At 37.8% G+C, this 5,291-nt stretch overlaps 1 long non-coding RNA gene across 1 annotated transcript; it reads right to left on the bottom strand.

The window, feature by feature from the left end:
• Positions 1-1,487: 1,487 nt before the first annotated feature.
• LOC143209470 (uncharacterized) lies at positions 1,488-4,608 on the bottom strand. Its single transcript, XR_013009090.1, has 5 exons — positions 2,639-4,608; positions 2,188-2,287; positions 1,905-2,059; positions 1,679-1,786; positions 1,488-1,537 (listed from the first exon to the last, which is right to left on the bottom strand). It is a non-coding gene; the product is annotated as an uncharacterized LOC143209470 (long non-coding RNA).
• Positions 4,609-5,291: the final 683 nt, after the last annotated feature.

The raw sequence follows: 5,291 nt of genomic DNA, 5'->3' as shown, positions 1-5,291 counted from the left end.
TATTATTGTTTATAAAATTTTAAGAAACAAATTGCAAAAAAGGGCTCTGAACGTTGATCCGGAATAACGCGGAGATCATTTCAACGCAAACAGCATCCAAAAATATTGCTTCTTCGCTTCAGGAAGTCTGAAAGAGTTCATCTGAACAATTCGTATGCCATCATGGCTGCTTCGCTGTCGCGCTTCCCGACTTTCCGCCGCAGCGCTTTCGTCGTGTCTCCTGCTATTCTTGCACCGACGGTAGATACCCATGGTATAAACCGTGCTCCTGTAGGGCTGCGACGGAGAGGGAGATATGTCGCTCGCAGGAGAGACGAAGACAGAGATATAACCAAGCAGCTTGATTTTTCGATGAACTATTTCCCATTTCCTGAAGCGAAGAAGTAATATTTTTGGATGCTCTTTGCGTTGACATGTTTTCCGTGTTATTCCGGATCAACGTTGAAAGCCCTTTTTTGGAAAAAATGTTCTGAAAAAATTTTCTTCTATAAAAACGTACGCTATTATTGTTTATAAAATTTTAAGAAACAAATTGCAAAAAAGGGCTCTGAACGTTGATCCGGAATAACGCGGAGATCATTTCAACGCAAACAGCATCCAAAAATATTGCTTCTTCGCTTCAGGAAGTCTGAAAGAGTTCATCTGAACAATTCGTATGCCATCATGGCTGCTTCGCTGTCGCGCTTCCCGACTTTCCGCCGCAGCGCTTTCGTCGTGTCTCCTGCTATTCTTGCACCGACGGTAGATACCCATGGTATAAACCGTGCTCCTGTAGGGCTGCGACGGAGAGGGAGATATGTCGCTCGCAGGAGAGACGAAGACAGAGATATAACCAAGCAGCTTGATTTTTCGATGAACTATTTCCCATTTCCTGAAGCGAAGAAGTAATATTTTTGGATGCTCTTTGCGTTGACATGTTCTCCGTGTTATTCCGGATCAACGTTGAGAGCCCTTTTTTGGAAAAAATTTTCTGAAAAAATTTTCTTCTACAAAAACGTACGCTACTATTGTTTATAAAATTTCAAGAAACTGCAAAAAAAAAGGATCTGTACGTTGATCCGGAATAACACCGAGATCATTTCAACGCAAAGAGCATCCAAAAATATTGCTTCTTCGCTTCAGGAAATGTGAAAGAGTTCATCGTTATAATACTGAACAATTCGTATTCCAAGATGGCTGGTTCGTTACGCGCTTTCCGACGTCCCGCCCGCGCGTCTCGCTCCCCGTAGCGGCCATAGTGCTGCGAGCACTGGTATGGCAGCCACGGGGAGCGAGACGCGCGGGCGGGCATGTGGGGGGATCTCTCGAGAGTGTGCGCTGCTTGTGCGCTTGTGCCAGCTTGTGCCAGCCACAATCTATTTTTAGCACTTGCCATGTTGCCATGTTGCGTTGCTTTACTTTACGGCAACGAGACTGAAATTCGGCTGTCGAGCCGTCGAGCGTATGAATCGCAATCTGGAGCTGGCCTTCGAGTCCCCGTGCAGCGATTTTTATTTTTTTTTTTTCATTACACAAGTTTATTTGATCTTCTGTCTTCCTATAATAAAAAATACATTCAAAATTATAATTATAATACAATTTCATAAAATATTGAAAAAATTTCTTCCATAAAAGCGTATGCTATTATTGTTTATAAAGTTTCAATAGACAAATTGCAAAAATGGGCTCTGTACGTTACCCTGCAGAAAGATAGAGAATATTTCAATATCAAAATTATCCAAAAATATTGCTTTTTCGCAATATGTCTTGAGCTGGTTGGCACACGTCGCACAGTGGGTTATTTGGCCTGAAAAAGTGGAAAAAACTATTGTAGCGTTATTTATAGGCTCAAGGTTATAATATTATATAAGCTACAACATTATGAAATCCAAAATACATTTTAGTATTTAAAAAATCAAACTTACCTCAATTTTTTGAAAAAAAATTTTTTTAAAACTTTTACATATTGAAATTTGTAGACGACTGAATACTGTTCCTCTTTTGTTAGAAACATTTTTTCCTCAGATTATCGAGAACCCATGAAAAACCGTGGCGATAGTAGAATATTTGCACCGAAAAGCTGAAAAGAATTATTTTTGCACATAAATTATATTGAAATGATGTAAATTATTATTTTATGCAAAATATGCGAATCTCGAAACTTTTTAGTAAATAAATATACATTATAAGAAAATTTTAAATTATTACCATTCCTCAGATAATGTTTTTTCTTCGGTTGAATCTGCTGATGTAGTTTCATCAGTAAATAGGAAAAATAATATTGCAGCCTTATTCTTCAGACGTTTAACTACAACAAACAACAAAAATTTTATGCCATACGCAAAAATTTAGAAATAGAATTTTTTCCACTTTTTCGGGCCAAATACCCCACTGTGCGTCGCACAGCCGGAAAAGCCGGACAGAGCTAATTTAAAATTGGCTCAATCTTCAAATTCGCATAACTTTGCCGAGAATAATCCAAAAGTGATGAAACATCCACGATTATAAAGCGTAAATCTTCTCTACTTTTTGATGCTGTAGGTAATTTTTATAATAATCACTGCTAAAGCGGCAATACACATATAAAATCTGATTGATGAAATATGTTGATATGACAGGTTAACAATATTTTGTATGTATATATAATTACGATACTCACAATTAATTTTTGTTAAAAACGTTTTGCAAAAATGTTCTTGAAGTAATATTTCCCTATCACGATGATTGAATATGCTTCAATGCTTGACGCTCTTCTTCTGTGTAATTTTGTTGATTGAAAAATTGTTCCAGACATTTCCATTTCTGACTAATATTTTTCTCTTTGTGCTCCTGCATTATGTCGAATAATCTTTGTCGGGTGATTAGTTTGATTCCAGATGAGTCCAACCAATTTAATTAGTCTTACGAATAATAAACTTAACACAGCATAATTAACACGCACTAAACATAAACTACACAAAACAATACTTAAACTAAAAAAAAATACACTACACACAATATAATTTACACTAAAAAATTTAACTAAACGTTATACGCATATAAAATCGCCTTTGAATATTTCGCTCTGTAGTCTTCGATCGCACTGTTACAATGAATGCAGTCAAAAGCCAGCGAACGAGGACCAGAGGACTTACAATTAGTCGAAGGCTTATCTGCAGCATAGCCATAACATTTCAAATGGCTATAATCTAAACAGTTCTTTCGACGAGGTTCCGAGAATTCAAGAGGAGGCCCGTCGAACGCGAACGTACAGGCGTGCATGGAGCGCTACAATTCTCAATCACCTTCTAACTAAATTAGCTATAAAACTTCGAGTCAGATCAAGTTAGATTCAATTCTTTTTGCACTTTGTTCGCCAATATATACTGAATAAAATGACATCAAATAGAACACGCGGACTCACACGGAAGTATAACAAAATCCTTGATGAAGTTCTAAAATCATAAGAAAAATTGCTGAATTATTGATTACTTTTAAATATTTATTAAATGCACAAATATACGCAACATAGAAATAAATACTGTTTCAAATATACATATAAATATTAATGCTAAAAATAAATATTTATATTAATATTTACTTATTTTATATTATATTTACATATTTATATCAAATTAACAAATTACATTATTTCAACATAATTTACATGGAAAAATAATTTTCACCAGCTTTTCGGTGAAAGAACTGCAGTGTCACGATTTTCCAAGGTTTTCCGATAATCTGACGATAAAATCTTTCCAACAAAAGTTGAACAGTATTTAAAATTTAAACATCTACAAACACCTATACAATATAAAATTTCAGAAACAATTTTTTTACAAGAATAGCAATACCGCTATATGACGGAGAGCGCGGTAGCATACAAATCAACAGCAACAACAACAACCACCACCACCATCACAGAAGAAGCGGCCGCGACCGTAGTACCGAAAGAGACGACCGCGATTCCAAAAGAAAAGCAAAATTTATAATAATTATTATTAGGAATTAATTTTTTTACTTCAATATTATATATACTTATCTCAAAATATTATATTTATTTATGTAAATACATGAATATATGTATATATATTACTATTATGTACAACTTTATTGGTTTCCCTTAGCGTTACACAATCCTTATACATTATACAAGTTCTCCGTCTCCCTCTTCTCGCCGCTCTTAGTCTCTGTATTATTCTGGTGTCCCGTACACAGGCCATTTTTTGCAATTTGTCTCTTGAAAATTTATAAACAATAACAGCGATCGTTTTTATAGAAGAAAATTTTTTTAGTACAATTTTTCCAAAACAAGGGCACTGTACGGAACACCTCAATAATACTCTCCGTATTTCAGCACAAGGAGCATAAAAAAAAATTGCTTCTGCGCTTCAGAAAGTAGTAAGTTCATCGAAAAATCAAGCTGCTTGGTTATATCTCCGTCTTCGTCTCTCCTGCGAGCGACATATCTCCCTCTCCGTCGCAGCCCTGCAGGAGAGACGAGGATCTCTCTATCCTTGTCCTACTTCATTCGTCGTAGGTCAGTTACGCTCGGAGAAAAAGCCCAGGCATGATCACTTCGTAGCTCGATCGGAGGCATTCTCGAGAGATCCCCCCACTTGCCCGCCCGCGCGTCTCGCTCCCCGTGGCTGCCTTACCAGTGCTCGCAGCACTATGGCCGCTACGGGGAGCGAGACACGCGGGCGGGACGTCGGAAAGCGCGTAACGAACCAGCCATCTTGGAATACGAATTGTTCAGTATTATAACGATGAACTCTTTCACATTTCCTGAAGCGAAGAAGCAATATTTTTGCATGCTCTTTGCGTTGAAATGTTGTCCGTGTTATTCCGGATCGCCGTAAAGAGCCCTTTTTTGCAATTTGTTTCTTGAAATTTTTTAAACAATAATAGCGTTTGATGGAAGAACATTTTTTCAGAACATTTTTTCCAAAAAAGGGCTTTTTACGGCGATGCGGAATAACACGGAGAACATGTCAACGCAAAGAGCATCCAAAGATATTGCTTTTTCGCTTCAGGAAATGGGAAAGAGTTCATCGAAAAATTAAGCTGCTTGGTTATATCTCTGTCTTTGTCTCTCCTCCGAGCGACATATCTCCCTCTCCGTCGCAGCCCTGCAGGAGAGACGAGGATCTCTCTATCCTTGTCCTACTTCATTCGTCGTAGGTCAGTTACGCTCAGAGAGAAAGCGTGTTTACGCACGGTTTATACCATGGGTTTCTACCGTCGATGCAAGAATAGCAGGAGACACGACGAAAGCGCTGCGGCGGAAAGTCGGGAAGCGCGACAGCGAAGCAGCCATGATGGCATACGAA

This window comes from Lasioglossum baleicum, chromosome 6 (genome assembly GCF_051020765.1).
Source record: "Lasioglossum baleicum chromosome 6, iyLasBale1, whole genome shotgun sequence".
Taxonomy (NCBI): domain Eukaryota; kingdom Metazoa; phylum Arthropoda; class Insecta; order Hymenoptera; family Halictidae; genus Lasioglossum; species Lasioglossum baleicum.
The sequence above is the reverse complement of the archived record's forward strand: the minus strand, read 5'-3'. Positions and strand labels throughout refer to the sequence as shown.